Source organism: Adelges cooleyi, unplaced genomic scaffold (genome assembly GCF_023614345.1).
Source record: "Adelges cooleyi isolate 19-005CV unplaced genomic scaffold, UGA_ACOO_1.1 ACOO_flye_CR_arks_rails_tigmint_CR_PRNA_247, whole genome shotgun sequence".
Taxonomy (NCBI): Eukaryota; Metazoa; Arthropoda; class Insecta; order Hemiptera; family Adelgidae; genus Adelges; species Adelges cooleyi.
In genome coordinates this window covers 6,783,765-6,802,819 of record NW_026095912.1, presented here as the reverse complement: position 1 = coordinate 6,802,819, position 19,055 = coordinate 6,783,765, and the positions used below count along the sequence as shown (strand labels likewise).

Sequence of the window (19,055 nt, the reverse complement as noted above, 5' to 3'; positions counted from 1 at the left end):
TAAATTTACTTATAATTTACAATTATTAATTGAAGTTTATATGTATCACCAACATACTATCTATTAATTTACAAGAAAGCTAAATAAACAAAACTAAATAATAAGCAACAAAAACAATTTAAGTAAAATTGGCAATGTTGATTTCATTTTTCTAACTTTTTGTTTTAAATTGTTTTAGACCGTTTAAACACGTTTAAAACAACTATTGTAATTTTAATTTGCATTTATTTTTCACCCTAAACAGAATTTTTAGTGGAAAATACTCATTTAGTTTTGAATATAGTACATTATGTAAATATTCCTTCAACTAATTGCTCTTTTGTAACCATCTCTACCCTATTTACTTTAAAATTTAATAAATATTATTAAACACTGTGAACTCATCATTAGCCAATGTTGTTAGTGTAAAATTATTATTTGCAATGAAGATATCAAACTGCCATAATATATTAACTTCCAAAACATAACTTTGTATTTTGTAATGTTATTATTTCTTTGATACAAAATTTTAAATTACAATTTAGTGTTTTACCTAGTAAGGTAAGTGGTATTTTATTTAACGTAAGGCCTTTCTGATATTTTCGTTGTTGTAATTTTAAAACGGAACCGAATATCCACATAATCAACTGTACCGGACGTCAGAGGTATTAAAAATTAAACATAATTAAGCTTTGGAATGCTTGAAACGGTACTTAGGTATTTATGAAAAAGTAGCGAATCCACGATGCGTTATTCATGTTGACATATTGAGTTAGAACGAGCGTCTCGGACTTGTTCGAAATTGTTCTTAACATCTAAACATTTTCTCATCATAAACTATTTTTGACATATTAATCTAGTATAATAATATAATATAAAACCGTGCACAGCAAAAATATTTTTCATCGTGTTTTTGACAGGAAATACAACAATAAAGCAAATATTTCAATTATATTTCCTAACAAGCCTAAACGAAACATTTTGATAAAAGTTAATTTTATTTTATTGTTGTGTAGGATAAGTTACTGTTATATTTTCCTTGGCCTGAAATAGATTTATCGGTAAAGTCCAGTTAAGAATTGAAATTACAAAAAAAAACGTTTCTATTATGTTTCAAGTATTTGAAATTTCAACACTTGGCGCTCTCTAATAGCTTTCTTGTGAACTAATAGAAATACCTACGCTTTAAAGCCGCTAGAATGAGGCACTTTATATGCATACGTTAAAAAATATATTATACTCGTTTTTTATGAAAATTATTTTAAAGCAACGAAGCTATAGAAAAAATTATGGTATACAATTTTAAGGTACCATTTAGTTAATAATAATTAAATGGCAATCTGAAATTGAAGAAATTGAGAAGAATTATAAATGTTAGTTTGGGGAAAAAAAGAAAAATTAAAATTCACAAAAAAGACAATAATTGATAAATTTTTTATGTTATTAAAAAAACAGGACAGTAAAAATCAGAATTTCTGAGTTGAATTAGTGTCTTGAATTGACCTACGTTTTTGTTGTGTGTGGGGAATTATTGATAAGCAAAAGTAAGGATGACAATTAAAAATTACAATTAAACTAGAACTATTTTCAAATGACCAAAACAAAGTTGAATGTTAGTCATTCAAAAGTATTTTAAGCATTTAATATAATTGCAATATATAGATATAGATAAAAAAAATGTGTTTAATAAAAATGTTATAAATAAAAAAAAATGTAGGTCTATTGAAAAGTCACTTCGTCAAGAATACGTTTAGATTCCATCAGTAGGTACTAAGACAAAAAAAAACTGATATTTGTCTAGGAGTTATTTCAAAATACATCGTTACTTTACTATTGGTTTAACAGTTAAATATCAAACGCTAATATAATATTGTTAACATTTTTTATAATTAATATATTACAGGGTGTAGTGTGTACGTTTGCTTAAATTTTTAATAAACATAAAATCAAGTCTTATCTGAGTCTCTGGGTTTTAATTGCGGGAAAACAACTGTTTCTACACGGAATTCAATGCATTTTAAACTAGACATTCGTCATGAATCTTTATTACTATGATTCCTCTGTCATTATTATGTAGAATAGGTATATAAAATTAAAATTGTTATGCGTTTAAGATCACTGAGCATTACTGCTGCGGCAACGCCAACGTCAAAAGTCATAAACGACCATGTCCGATATGCCTTTGAGTATAAAAAACGTTTATGACTCGTTTTTGCTTACCGCTCGGTTGTATACAGGCGTTTCGTTCATGACGGCCTTTTTTATTCCCTTAGTAGTCTCAAACGAGAGTATAATAATTTCCGCATAAAAAAACCACCACCGAGTTTATTGAATACATAAAAACAAAAATTGCATGTAACCCAAGACTCGAAATAAAAAGCCGTTTGCTTCAGAAACAACAAAAAAAAAAAAGGCGACAGTAAAAAGTACAATACTATTATTGTTATTGTTGCTCTGAAAGAAGTGATTCGCCGGGCATTGCGATGGAAATTTAAATGACTAAAACATTTTTCATAAAATTACAGTGAAAAAAAAAGGGAGAATAAGTAATTTTATGTAGAAAACCCCCATTATTTTTGTGAGCATCGATTGCTAGTCGAAATTCCAGTCTGAATGGGGTTGGGGGTAGGGGTAAGAGATATGAGATAGGGGTAATGGATAGGGGTAAGATTGAAAAATTGAATCTTTACCTTCAGGTATTTAAGTGTTAAATTAATTCGAATACTTCCGTTAGACATTGGTTTCTGTGTATATTGAAAAATATAAAGATTCTATTTTTGTTATAAATTTATCTTTACCTAACAAAGTTTATAATTTATATGATACGTTAAAAAATGCATTTGTTTATAATTTAATTGTACACGATGGGCAAAATCCTAAAACGTCGATTAGTTAAATGTAATGTCATTATTATATTAGAATAACAATGCATGATGGTCAATAACATTGTTTTTTTTTTATATTCAAATTATTATTTTCTGAACAAAAAATATTTTTTAAGTTATAAGATTTTTAAAGTTAGGATGGGAGGGGAAGTGCGGTTGGGAAATGCGCGCAGATAAAAATAATACTACATTCCACCTTTCCTCCTTCCCTAAGCTTGAAACTTTAATATCTTCAAAAATAGTTATCCGAAACTGGTTATCGACCAGTAAAAATTGTTAGTACATTATTTTCAATTTAAAAAGTTAATAAAATATATACATTAACATTTAAGCTTCAATAGTTGCTATCAAAATAACAAATTTAGGAGGGGGTTAAAAACAAAAACAAATTGTGAAAAATTGAGATCACGTTTTATAAAAACATAATAAAAAAAAATATCAATTATTAATTACACCCAGTTAGATATTGACTGGTTTATGATAAAATAATCACCATGTACAACAAGAACTAAGTGTTAAATTAATAAATAAATCTTTATCTAAAAGTTATATAATTAGACAACAATTAGATAGAACCACTAGTACTCAAGGGAAAAGAAAGGTTAGCCTTGATAGCAGGAAGAGAGTGGGTATTAAGGATAGTTGTGGGAGTAGGGGATGGAATATCCTGTAATAAAAGGAAAAATAAATATGTCTATTAGTAATAAGAGAAGGGTAGGAAAAAAGAAAATGAGAAGTCACCAACAGGAAAATCATCATGTAATGGACAATAAGGAACGGAATCCAGTGAATTACGAAAGACATATGCGTTGAAAGAAGGTTATGACCCAGTCTCAAACAAAGAAATATTTCTTTTCGGGCAAGATCAAAATAATGAAACCAATGGAATTTAGAAAGAAATGGCAAATTAGCCGATGCTATTTCACAAGATTGGATTAAAGAGAGAACCACTTTAATTGCGACACATGACAAATGAAACGTCTGTACCGAATAGAATAGTGTTTAGCATTTTGAACATTATTTTATACTTTTCCAATACTATGCCAACAAACTTACTCCATAAGTAAACTAAACAATAATAACGCCGGTATTTAGTTTTACTTAAAAGTTAACGAAATTCGGTCTTCCCGACTAAGTGTACAATGTTTTACAAAGTCATCTCCTCTAGACGGTAGTGTATAATCATAGAAGGAAATAATTCAATACGGTTGAAATGCCAAAACAGCAACGAAACGAAAATGCTTGAATATATTTTACAAACAACTGTTATCTATTCAAATTCTGTTCAAAATGACATCAAACAAAACAGCGAAAGGCGACGACGTTCTTCCAGTAAACCAGAGTTTTCTTTAGATCATTATGTTTATTAAGTATAATTTACCTGTACATTTTGTAAATTTCAATTAATTGAATTATAAAAAAAATTGTAAGTAAAAGAAAACGACTTATCTTTAAATTATATTTTTAAGACAGCTGTAGAGTGTTTTGTAACGATTGAACACATTAAAAATGAATACAAAATAGTTATATAAAGTTAACAAAACATAAGTGATTGCCAAACTTCGATCGAATTTAATTTGAAAGTAACAATATAATTGAAAATGTTTCATATTTTTTATTTCCTAATGAAATCAGTTGTCACTTTTTAAATATTGTTAAACAACTGGTTATAGGTATTGTGGTGTAGGTTCAGTTCTGCAAACAAACAAATTATATATTACGATGACATTAAGACAAAGTTCAAAACCTGAAATCTAAAAAAAAATAACATTAATAGGTGTTAGGTAAAAACGCATGCCGGTTTTTTTTCAAAAGGTAAACATGTATTCGACTTATAAATATCTTTTTTACTAAACAGAGTCGATGGTTGAGTTCATAAATGGAAAAATAATGCAGATGAAACTAGATGGTACGTTTTTTGTATGATCATTTTTTTCTGGTTAAACACGTCGAAGGCGCATATGCATGTCACTGCGGATTATGATTATTTATTAACAAATAATAAAAGGCACTATGAAGTTCATACTTAATAATTTTTTAATAAAAAGTAATATTCATGTTATGTAATAACCATATTACGAGTTAGCTAACATCGATAATAGTTGCATATATAAACAAGTATAATGTGCACATTAAGGCATACGCGGCGATCTTTGATGACAGAGTATTTATTCACTCTTTGTTACTTTATTCCAAGTCATTTTGTTTAACAAATTATATTGTCTATAAAAAAAAGAACTCTTAACATTTTGCGCTGAACCAAGGTTGTTTTTTCATGTACTTATTTAAGAGAAATCGTATCGAAATATCAGAAACGGGTTTGCACATATATTTCGAATAATACATAATGTCTAATTATTGATTTGAGGACCAAACGGTCACTATTTTAAAAATATGTTTCATAATTATTAACATTGATAACAGCTGTTTACAACTACACTATCAAAGGGCTAAACATAAATAATTTCCTATACAGTATAATATACTGTATAGTAAATTATTATACCGCAGGCACCTATAAGAAATTAATAGTAATTTAAGTTAATAATTTAATAAGTAGTTATAACCTAAAATTATAGCAATCATAAATACATTTCTTTTTAAATGTTGAAATCGGTTTGGTAGTGGCTTCGGCGCGTTTAATTTTTATGTGTAGACTTCTTAAACGATATCAGTTACCTATTTTGCTTACTCGGCTCTCTAATTTTTGTAATGTTCAATATTACTCTCGACAAATGTACTGCGTGTTATTGAATTTTCGTTTTAAACATAACCTGATTTAGATATTTTGGTGGCCTAAACAATGTAAATAATGTGACTCTTAAACCATATATGTTAAGCCCCTCTCCCCCCTGGAGCTTTCTGTTTATTGGAGTCTTTTGTCTGAGCTATAATAAAATGGAAACGGTAGACAAGGATTGCTCAATCCGATTTTAAAAATTAAATGGGTATTGTTTTAGTTGTTAATAAAAATATTGGAAAATTCGGTCAGACCGTGTATCGCTTATGGTTCCAAGAGATCAGTAGAGTTTTGACGGTTTTCGACTGCGATAAGATAGCGCCAAAGTTGTTGCGTTTACCCTGGAATCTGACAAATAAAAGCTACAATTCGGTCATTGTGGATTCCAAAACTAAAATTCGAAGGCGAGAAAACGTGACTTACACGATATAACAGGAACAGGCGACGTTTTAGCTCATTTGTGTGGGACACATTGCCCGCCATGGTCTTGTCGGTAATTTGTATGTCGTATACACACGCGAGTATGTAAATCGTCAAAAGTTTTTGTAATAAAATATCAAACTTTTCCGGGAAGGCTAAAAAAAACGAAAAGAAAAGTACAAGCTGAAAAAAGCGAGAAAAAAACCTTTAGTGTTCTGGCCGTGGTAAAGCTGCGTCAATGTCTTTGGAAATGTAGTCACGACACAAGAACACGCGAAGTCTGAAATTAAAATCACTATTAAGTAATAACGCAATTATTTCTTTGAGCTGATCTAATGCTATACATCTAAACACTGTATGTATAATTATTACCGTCACCCTAATGTAGCTATCGGGCGGGGCCTAATAGATAAAAAAGGAGGAAACGACGTGAGCAATTGAAATAAAATATAAAGGTTAACATTATAAAATATGGTTAGCGTAAAAACTAACTAATTGTAAAATATTGAAGTATGGCAACCTAGCGCTCAGGACAAACGGCAGGAAATTTTGAAGAAGGAGAAGAATTTTGAGAATATTTCAAAAGCGTGTGGAAGGAACGAGGAAAAAGGAACACAAGGTATTTCTAGGGAGAGGGTGAATTTGTGGTTTTTTTTTAGTTTTAAAACGTATTACTAATGTAACTAGATTTCACTGTTTAAAATTGTACAACCAAATGAACAATTGTCCAGACTTTCTATGTTATTGATATCACTTATATTCTAATTTTGTTTTATTGGTCCACCATCGCGTAGTGGATATTCGATACGGGTTGGTACTGATGCCTTTTGGTCTGACGACAAGACGTTACATTATTGAAAATTCGTTTTCATAGACGGTAGTCGGTACGTGCGTTTGTTGTTAATGATAATAAAACCAGTATTAAACGTCTTGTCGCACTGTGAAGCGAACAGAAATGACAAGCAAATTAATTATGTCCAAAGTTGCAGAAACGGTATAGCTTAAAGTGGTTTAAAACGTCGTTTAACGCAAACAAATAGATTTTCGTGGCAAAACGTTGAGTTATTGCAGACTTGTCCGAGACACAACAGTCTTAATGTAAACAACTAATAATTCAAAATATTATTATTCCTGCCAACCCAAATGCAAATTGTAACTTGAAAAATAAATAAGTCCCTACACAAAAGCTTATGGGAAAATTAAAGACTTTTGAAATAAAAAAAAAACTTGGCGGGTAGCATAAAAATAATACCTCTTTTACATTTTGCAATAGCATCGATAGTCATTGATCTATAAAATAGGTTCAGCGTTAAGGATTTATTAAAAAAAAAACCCTATCTACCATAAAATGCAGCTATGTTTGGTTTATATTTAGTATGTATTACATTTATAATATAACAATACTTTTTATAATAAAACCATGTTTAGGCATGAGATCAAATGTTTCAAAAATATTATTTACAAAATATTGTTTAAGTATTATGTCATATTTTCATTGTTTGAGCGGTTAGTATCTAGTGACATGTATTCATAGTTACTGGTTCGAAACTAGGTAATAAAAAAAGCTGTGTTCCCTCTATTTATCGACGGATTGATGAACCGTCTTGGATAGCGAATCCATCAAGAAGCGTTTCTAGGAGACTGCGATGTAGTCCAATATGGGGCTTAGCTGTTTTTCAATAGCTGTTAATATCACAACCATGGGCGCCCGCAGGTGAAAATTAAGGAGGGGACCACCTATGATTTTGTAATAGATTTTACAAATGTGGGATATTGGATATACATTTTTTTAACTTGCAAAGAAGCTAGGGGAATGAGTTATCGACCTGCTCATCCCTGTATTGGCGCACTTGATAATACAGTGATAATGTGTTTATTGGTTTTGACAAATAATTGTTACGAAAAATAAAAAATAATAATATATTGGTAACAATAAGATAACAAAAGCCTTTTGGTGGGGTTCATTTTCCTATAAATCTTTCTGGTTCATAATATGAACTTGATATCTATCATAGTTAGCGTACTCAGCGGTTGGTTCCTCCTTATCTTGGCGCTATTGAAACATTATGGTACTATATAGGTAGTGTTTTAATATTGTCTTGGTAATTTTATATTTCATTAGAATATATTGGGCCTCTTATAACCCAAGTGGCGTATTCAATGGAGGGAGGGCGATAGGAACAATTTTTTCGAGTTAGTTGAACGCAGCTTTTAAACGCTAAGAAGGTTAGTTAGAAGTCTAGTTGATGCGCCCAAGTCTTCAATTGCATGAATTTGCCTTAGTGTGAGCAATGCTTAAAGTTGAACTTAGTTTATAGTTTAACCGTTCTCTCGACTCCTTCTTTTTTACTACAATTCTAATATAAAAGTTCCCCTTTTTAATAAATAACTACAAATTTCTTCATATCAGTCTTATCCAATGTCTCCATTTATGATACCTATATAATTTTGCATCTGTTTATTATATTGTTAAATAGATTAAAAAAATAGCTGAGAATGAAAATGGGCGAAGATTACATAGCTGGCTTATAGTTTTGCTAAACACCCAACAATAATATATTATAATATTTTGTTTATTTTATAGTTTATTATTCAGCTTGGTAACGAAAAATAGCTTACTAAATAAACAAATGTTTAAAAATTAAGATCAATTAGGCAGTTCACTTTGACCCAACCTCTCTATTTAATATAATAACTTTTTTCCATTTTCATAATTATAATAAAGTGAACGAAGAAGTTACTGACTCGTTTGCCGTTTCACTATCGCTGTCTTTGATGCAGATCACCGAATTTATGTGGTCTTCTTCGTCTCTGTTACTATGACTATTATAGAATCGTCGAGTTTTATCGTCATCTGTGTGTGGCTGGCCAGAGGAAGTGTCCACATTGTCAATATCGAATCGGTCGGTTCTAAAAAGATGAAGATCAATATTAATTAATACAACCATGTTATTAAAGTATAGCCATATACAAACAAAATAGTCAACAAATTACTAAGTAAAAAGTTAGAGTTAATATAATAACTCGTAAACACTCTCACAAAATACAAACACAAACATAAATATGTAGGTACTCAACAAATTAAACAACAAAAGATTTATATATTAAATGTAAATACTCAATTTAAGAAATCGGCAAGACGGTGAAAATTAATTTGTTATAATTTAAAAATATTAATAACAATACCGGCTTATATCAATATAAATATCGTTTCATTATTAACAGGCTAAATATTTTGACACTTTTCATTTGTTTTTAAGATCTAATGTATGTATGTATTGTCAATAACTATAATATAATATATATTTTTAAACAACTCGAGGTTTTTTTTTATCTTACTATCTTTCTATACAAAAAAAAATTATAATCTATTATGATTTGTATGTGATTCGACATACATTTTTGAACCTTTATTTGGTTTTACTTCATTGAAGTGTGAACGTTTTTCGGCGGCAAGATGTGATTGTAGTAACACTGGTAGTTTTGATACTTGCTGAACAACGACAGCACGGTGTATCCTTAGACATTTTTATTTTAACTGAGATTAAGTAAATAAATTTAAATTATTATTATAATTGAAATAAAATTCAAAATTGGATCTGAGACCTAAGTATGATATTCAATAACAGAAACGTCGATGTAAGTAGTATCAAGTATCAACTATCAAGTAGTATCAACTCATAAATAGTGCAAAAGCTAGTTCAATGAACATGGCCACCCAATAAACAGAATACAACAAAAACAAGGGTGCCCGCAGATGAAAATTCAGGGGGAGGGACCACATATGATTTTGTAATAGATTTTACAAATATGGGATATTGGATATGCATTTTTTTAACTTGCAGAGAAACTAGGGGAGGGGAGTTTCCCCGCCCCTCCCTGTGGGTGCTCTTGATTACAATATTAAAAAACACAATTTAAAATGTAAAAAAATATTTGCAGCCTAGTATGAGTAAAAACGCATGATAGTAATATAGTATCATTGAAACGATTAACGAGGAAAGTTCTTGTCGGCGGCAACATCGTCGACCATTATTGTAATTATCACTATTATCATTAAAATGATCATTGTAAGTTACTGTTTGCGACAAGGCGGTGAGTCGTTCGCTGGCTAATGGCCATCGCGGCCGACAGGGTACCAGGGAAGTCACGTGCTAGAAATATATTCAGAGGTGCCGGCACGATTAATATCATTGTCAAAGGAATAGCGAGGCGGCAGGGTAGAAGTTGTACGAAGCAGTAACAAGAAAGACCATATGTTTTAGGACACTCCGGTAGCAACTGTTGTACGTATATTGTGTATCTTTATTTTAGGAAGTTTGATACAATGTAATATGGAATACCTATTGGCTGGTTAGTATTACCGATATTAGACATGGTCTAGCCTGGGTAGATTTCTTGTCTTCTAACTGAAATGCGAAATTATGATTTTTTTAAATTGTAAACAATTGTACTTTTACCTACAATTGATGTTGTTAACTAATGCAATTTATAAAATTAAAGCCAACCCACATTCTACTTTTTAACGCTCTTATGCTTAGCTTTGTCAATACTGACTACATATGAAAATATATTTTTAATGGTAAAACTCGTATTTTATTAACTTTTGAAATTAAGTAAGACTAATCTATTCAGCATTATGACTATTCGATTAGAAAATGTATAGTTTTGTAAAAAAGTCTAATAGTTATCAAAAATAAATACATTTTTTTATAAACTAAAATGTATTATTATTAAAAAAAAATGTGCCTCGTTAAATTAATCACCTTTACAAGAGAAAAAAATCGGGATTATCAACAGGTGACAGTATTCATTTTTTTTAAGAATTATTGTAATTGTAATAGTGTTTTTATATTTTATATTTTCCTTAATAAAAGACAAGTCTGACTAAAGAATTTTGGAAAATACGTATATGTTACAGGGCTACACTATAATGTTCAGACCTTGAGTCCAAATATGCCTAAAAAAAGTAAAATCCCATCTAGGGCGATGGTTTACGAAATGGTTTTCGTATGATATTTGTTTGGTTACATATATATATATAAATATATCGAATATTTATCGATATTATTAGATACTGGATTAAAAAAGTATCTATTGTGGTTCTAAAAACAAAAACATTTTATTGTAAAACCAATAGTTTTTCAGCTACGCACAGAAACTAAAACAACAAATAAAACTTTTACTACAAAATTAAACACCAAAATAGTGTGATTTAATCCACGAGACGACTACAGACTATTTTTACTTTATTCGACCGTTTACACGAATGTCGTCTCCTCTTAAGGATTTTGCCAATTTTTTTTATCGTTAAAACTGAATAATACTTTTGGACGTTCCAATTTAGAACACGGGAACGGTTAAACGAAACGAAAAAAGAATGACTCTGCCAACATCTGTCGTACTATAGCATACAGTCACTTTTGTTCCACGTGTCACACCGTATTATAGCTGTGAAGGTATGTCTGAACTGTGTGGAGCTTAATAGTTCAAACACATTTTCCAATAGTTTACCACATTTAGGTATAAGACTTCAGACAAACAACGTCTTCGGAAAAATGTCGGATAACAGATAGCCGTTTGAGATACCTAACCGAATAGTTGTGTTTTCATAGCCGATCAACAGTCAAATGTTTTTAAAACTATACACTCTTATTATAAATTTAAAATAAATTCCTTAAAAATGTGTTGACTAGAAAGGAAAGTAGGACCGACTGACAGCAGGATTCTTAAGAGTTACGTATATAAATTGTACAATTATAATTTACAAGCATGTAGGTGGAACGTAAAATAGGGCAATAAAGATATTCAATTAAATTAATTTAGTCACTCGTGGTAGTATATTTAATGTTATTAAATAATATTCCACATTTCAACTATAATGCTTTCAGTTGTAACGCTTAAAACACAAGGGAACATTGTACGGGGAAGGTAGCAGTGTATTGGCTTTCAAAACTTTGATGCATTTGAATTATACAGCGCATTACTAATTAGTTCCATTAAGTCAGACCATAGTCAAGTATTGCTAACCGACACTTTCTTACTGTAATTAATTTCTCGTGGGTAAACCTTCGCCCTTCATCGGGCACAACATTCTTCGCGGTTAAAGGCTCATGAAATCACTTCAGGGTTATCAGGCAAGTTAAAACTTACACAGATAAGAACAATTAATTTGATCATTTTGGGATCTATCCATTTGTTATTAATTAGCTGACTTTCCAAATCCATCACAGGGTGCATCTTTAGAGTTTTATCTCCACTGTCGCGACTATACGGTAAATATGTACCTAAAACCTAATTGAATGGTTGTACCTCATCATGTTATAATATGCTGTGTTATAATATTTTGCCTATTCAATAATTGATCTGAGTACCAATAATTTATATTTAATCAGTTATCTTAGTTGAATTAAACATATTTAGTAACACACTGTAACTAATTATTTTTTATTTTTTAGATCAGGTTCTGAGTTTTCTGATACAAGTTAAAGTAAAAATGGCTAACCGCTTAATATTGCAATTATTTTTCGTTTTAAAAATCTCGTCACCTATTTTTGAAGAAAAAAAAAAGTATAGAGCTAGATTGTTTGATATAAATAAGTAATGAAATTTAATCCACTCAATTAATACGTCACGTCCTTGCCAGATTTTTTTACAAACCTCGAAAACTCAGCTTTCTTTTGTCTGTTCAGACGCTATTGAATTAACTTAGGTCTTAGATCAGTAATTTTGAGCAATACGTTTTTTAACTTTGTTTTGGGCTATAGTGTTAATTTTGTAATTTTTTAGTAAGTACATGACATCAATATGTTGGAACTATAACTTCGCATGATAATATAATTTTGAATTATGAACTACTTGGAAAATTGTGCACGTCTGGCGGATGAATAAAACGGCATGATGGACTTAACGTTTGTATGCGATTATTAATAGGCAAAATTATTATTCCATATCGACAGAGCGTTAATTGGCATACGCCATTTTTGCGCGGTGACAAATCATACGGACGAACGATCATCGATGATCACTCTATGTATAATGTATACTATATTAAACATGTATTGATCAAAAACGATTTTACTCTGAACGACGACGTGGTTGGAATATACAAACAGATTGGTTGTGACTTGTATTTGACCTCTTGCTCAACTGCTCTACAATGTATTAAACTAGTATATTTTATCGAGTGACCGGAGATTTTATTACTAGTGCCGGATACCAACGTAGTACCAGCTGGTTAAGACGTTGAAGTAACGATGTTTACAGTGTTCGAGTCGATTGCTATTAGATGTTTACCTCGCGAGTGTATAATATATTATGTTTTATACTTCTATACCGATAATATTTTTATTTAAATATAAAAACATATTTTTTGTTCTTGCACAAATAGTTCACAATAGTGAGTCATTAAGAAACTAACACTGCGGCGGCCTCAAAATAACTTTTTTAGAGACCGAGTTTGAAGTTGCTGACAATTTAAATTCAGCATCAAATTAGTAGAAGTCAATGGCATCGCTTCCTAATAATAATAAGTAATTCGCCTGTAGCTTACAATGGCGATCAATAAAAAACCTTAACTATCCAACAATCTCTAGTTGTATGCAACTTTGAAAAAAAAAAAATTAAGTGCAATGTTTTGTAATAAAACTTACAATTTACATTGACCCCGTGGCCACTACCCCCTTCCGCATTATCTCTAAAAACATCACTTAAACAGGTGAACCCGAGTTAGGTACACGCTACATATTTTACTTTCTGTATATTATTTTAAAAAATTACCTTTTGCCTTTAGTCTTATTGATCTTTTTCCCGTTATAGATAGAATATTTATTATATTCACCTTGGAAATTCGTTTTAACGCGTCCTTGACTCATCACGAGCATTCCGCAGACGGCTGAATTTGGCAAATGACAATTAACGATTTTAGAGCGGTTACCGTTTACCAGTTATGTACCTAGTGCGGTAGATGATAGATCTGTGGCCGGCAAGCGCGGCCGCCGTGTGAAAGCGGTAGCGGCGGCGGCCACCAATCGCTCCTGTACCGACGGCCAACCCGACGAAAGCAGCCGGTTGTCCGCGCTATTGTCGGCGGCTATAGCGGCAGCTCCACACGGTCGTCAGTCGCGTCCCGCCACGCGCCAAACAGCTTTGTCGGCAGACCTCGTACCGCTCCGTCGTCCGTCGTTACCGCGAGAGTACACGTTTTTCGGCGGAGATCAAAAAAACAATTAACGACGTTTTTAACAACTCCGAGACGCCTATATATTTAAAACTATTTTTTTTTTGAACCGTCTGCACGCGACAAAGAGGTTTCCGACAGCGATTTGCCGCCGATCGTTTTTGGGGCAAAGCCGTTTTGGAACAATAAAAACAAAACACCTATCGTAAGGTAAGTCGAAACGTGTAAACGATAATAGTTTTAAGATTTTGGCATACCGTGTTAGACCGTATTATTTTGCACTGTTTAAACCGGACAAGATTTTTCGCGCGGTTTGAATATAAATTTAATAACGTTGAACTTGCCGTTCGATTTGGCTCATACCGAGTGCGAAAGTCAAATAAAAAACCATCAGCTATTGTTGTGTATGTATGTGTGTGTGTGTGTATGTGTATAAAATATAAACATTAAATGCATATTTTGCCCTTTGCGTAAACGCGCGGTTACCGCGAAAACGTCTGTTATCATGAAACTAATGTGATTATTACGTTGTTTTAAAAAAATTACCAAAAAGAAACAACGACATTTTGTTAAGAGTCCACCGCAATTTTTCTGCCATATACCCGTGAAACGGTTGATAGTTTTTTTTTCGTTGATATTTTTGTAAGAGTACAATAATTATAGCCTTATTTTTTATTTTGCTTATAACTTTATGTACAGACGATTATTGAGGTTTGTCCCGATAATGAAGTAAAAAATATTATAGACATTCTTTTGTAACGAAATTATTTTTCTTGGAACTTTTATGATAACACCACTTATATTGTTTGATACTTTTTTCTAAGATCTTGTAGTTTTGTGTACAATGTATATAATAAACTCATGCAATATACTCGGTTGATGCATGCAGCAAAACAATTATTGTCAAATTACAATAAATATGTCATATTTATAGTGGCTATTTTCAAATTCCGAAGAATTAATATTTGAATGTCGTAAATAATAAACTCTATTTGATAGTTATACAGCATACCTCACAAAATACTCCCTCACATTTTTCGCACTAGTATGGGACATTCCGGCTACTACTTTTTCATTTATACTATCATATTGTATAAGATTAAAAAAATGTAAATTATGTTTTAGAGCCACACTTGATATACCTTCCGTTTAATATTTAGACCTAAGTATTAAAACTACATCTAAAAAAAGCGAAATAAAGGAAAATCTTCGACCCATTCTAAAGGAAAGAGCTTATGATATATTTTTTTTTACTATAATATATCGGTTATACTGTAGGGTTACTACAACTGGTACGTCGACATCAACCGTGGTTGACACTAAAGGCTGTTGATTGTTACGGCAGTGGTGTTCTTCCATACTTATATCTAAACGTTATCCCATACGAGTCGAGAAGTAATTTTACTATTCTTTTACAAATTTTAGCATGCCGTAATTCTAAGTAGAAAAATGTGTAAATTTGAAGGTTGATTTTCTCGTATTCGAGTGGGAAAAGTATACTTTTCTCATTTTTGGTCTTCCAAAATATCTTACACGAACGATTTCTGATCTATATACTTGCTACATGAAAAAATCGATCCGGTGGCTAAAATGCAACGTGAGTCCAGACTAAAAAAAAAAATGCATTGTAAAACCAGTTATAAATTCGAAATTAGGTCCCAATTATTTTACAAAAAAAGACCGAATCTACGTACAATATATCGGCTACCCTATTATCTGTATGAATTCAGTGTACACTCATTGTGGCATACCTTAGGAAAAATAACTGATCGGGTCGTTATCACTTTGCTTATTTACAATTGTTTTACAAAAATCACGACTGTGCGTACAGTTAATATAATTTAACACGTTTGAATTTAACGACAAAGGCGGTTCACACCAATTTCATTACAAAGCGGACAACGGCTAAATGCTAATCCAGTTTGTTGCACGGCCAGACGAATTTATATTAACCTAAGTGAAAGCGGTCAACCAGTACCTACATACCATCATATACTACTAGTTGTAAAAACGCTTTTGGCAACATGTTTGACTAAAGCGCTATCGCACAATACCATTTTGGAATACAAATCAAAATAGATTTCGAATAGACGTGTACTATCTTCAATTTTGAATTTCGTTTTTGTGTTAATTGAAAAATATCATATAATAGTACGCATTAAAACTAACCTAACCTAACTATAATAGTTTAAAATGTTTTAAAATTATTTTCCGAAAAAACTAGGAAAAATCCAAAAACTGAGAGAAATACTAGTAGTTATAAATATTGAAAAATCTATTAAAACCGGCAACGATTACTTTCCGAAAAAAATCGAGAAAATATACTTTTCTTACACAATTTCTGAAAAATATATTAAATACGTGGAAAAATTGTATTTTTTTTTGTTGAGAAAAATGATAATAATAGCCTTAAAAACAATATGACAACAATCATTGTTAATGCTCGATTAATGTTATCTTATTAAAGTGTATATTTTTTGACAACAAAGTATAGAACCGCCGTTGTTGCACAAGTTAAACTTTGAACATAGATATTTCATTAGAATACAGATATCGCTAAAATGTAGGTACAATAATATTAATTCATCTCATGACATATTCGTGGCGGTTAATTAATTTGGTGGCTACATCGAATTACCGTTTTTTATATTGCAGATCTTTGTTCGTACTTACTGTAAAAGCGGTCTCACGCGGAAAGCAATAAACATTGCATTTATATTACACTAATATGTGTAGGTAATGTATATACGATGCATACGCATACGCATATCAATATTATATACATATATCGAAATCATAACCGTTATAATATGTGCAATTCAATTGAAGATCCGACCAGACACGGTGAAATCTACTTATTTGCAATTTTATCTACCGGATTATGATTCCAGTTTATAGCATAACAACAAAAAAATACACGGGGGCGTTAATGACACAGTTTTTACTTTCAAAAAAAAAAACCAAGTACTTTCTTGATTATGTTTGTGATAGTCGACACGTTATCACCAGATTTCGCGACGGAAAACTCTTTAGGTCGTCATAACAATTGCTCATTATAGGCACTTAAGATACATACAACATTTCAGAAATTGTAACCCCCAAACTATGAATATAAAGAAACAAATAGGATTTCCCCTTAGCAAATTTATGATTTGCATAGCCTCTCATATATTAATAAATACTATAATAATCCGTGGTCATGCTAAGTATATTTTTCTCATGCTCCTAAAAAACACAAACATTTATGATGGAAAACATCTTTTTTCAGCTTGGATACTTTTTCGAAAAAAATTCTAATAAAGTACTGGGATTTCGCCAGTGGCTACCGCTTGAGTCTTAAAGTAGATATTATAAAAAAAAAAAAAAAGAACTGTGATAAATCATAAAAAACACTATTAAATTACAAATTGAATTTGGCATAGCATGATCAAATGCTCAAAGTTCTGAACCCTGGTTAAGTTTTCTACTATTCACGGGCTTGTATAATGATTATGTCACGTTTCATAATTTTTTTAATCTTAAAAATTGTTATTTTCATTTACTATTTAAAGTACATTTGTATTACTTCTTGTGCTGTCTTTTATTGCGTGAATTAAGTGTATACTGAATTTATTTTTCAAGGCTAGCTACTAAAATGAATTATTAATTTTGAATTGTATTACATACATGTTTTTGAATTAGAAGAGTAATATAAATTTTTATGTAAGCTTTTTAAATAATACAACATTTTGACTGTTCAATAACCAATTTTGAATAATTACTGTTAAAGTTGATAAAGTTTATAGTTTAAGACGGAAGGAAGGGTGGAATATTGTTTTTTTTCAGCGAGCGTTACTCAACTGCACTCCATCTCTTGTTCTAAATTTTAAACATTAATAATTTTAAAGCAATTACTCAAAACTGGCTACCGACTAGTTAACATTTTCAGGAAATTATTTTTAATTTTAAAAGTTAATTAAATATATACTTTACCACTTAAGTTTCAAGTTGGTAGCGATCTAGAAAATAGTAAAAAAATTTAAATATATGGTAATTTTACAATATTGTACTATAATATAAATAAAAACTTTTTCAGAAAGAAATAATGTATAACATAGTATTTGTTGAATTATGTCATGTGAAATCAACATAATACATTTTCGATATTTATTTCATAAATGCTATAAAAGTACAATAACACGATTTGGTTGTGCATTTATTATTCAGAATACTTGTATTTAATGACACCCAATAAAACTTTCACATTTCCGGATACAACTCTGAAACGCTTTTAAATAGAATGTTTTTGATCAAAATATAAATATACCAACATTTAATTTGGCATGCAAAAAGGTACAATTAATTTTTTATTTTTCAAAGCAAATTTCTTTTTTTTAATACTATAAATCACTTTTTTCACCACCATCAAAAAAACATAATATCCACACTATACATATAACTTAAAAGTGTTAAGAGGGAGATAAAAACTGTCGTTATAGCTTTGTATAGATGAAGTATTATATTTAGCCTAGAAATTTAATTTTGTACCTATCTTTTTATTTGTTGTTGCCCGTCTAGTATTTATCTGTGTACCTGATGTGTACTTTAAAAATAAAAAATAAAAAGCAGATGATGTAGGTAGGGAAATACAATTTCTATTCCTCTGAAGCCCCCCGTGAGTACGTCAATGTATAGACGAAACTCTTTAATTCTATTATAAGTAATGAGACAATTTTTTTTTTTTTGGACAAATGTCTTTATTGGGTATAAATGGTTTCGAATCGTCCGACGACGAGAAACAATCATTATCATTGGCTGAAATCTAGAAATGAATTGCGCGTGCACCTTTTGTCTTAAGCAATAATACACTACA

General features: G+C 30.7%; 1 protein-coding gene across 1 annotated transcript in view; it reads left to right on the top strand.

Annotated features, from left to right (window-relative positions):
- Positions 1-14,129: 14,129 nt before the first annotated feature.
- The window catches only part of LOC126837146 (pseudouridylate synthase RPUSD2-like), a 176,438-nt gene continuing 171,512 nt past the window's right edge, over positions 14,130-19,055 (top strand). The window contains exon 1 of the mRNA XM_050570974.1: positions 14,130-14,413. The gene's annotated coding sequence lies outside the window, so the exon portion shown is untranslated. The remainder of the gene's footprint in view (positions 14,414-19,055) is intronic.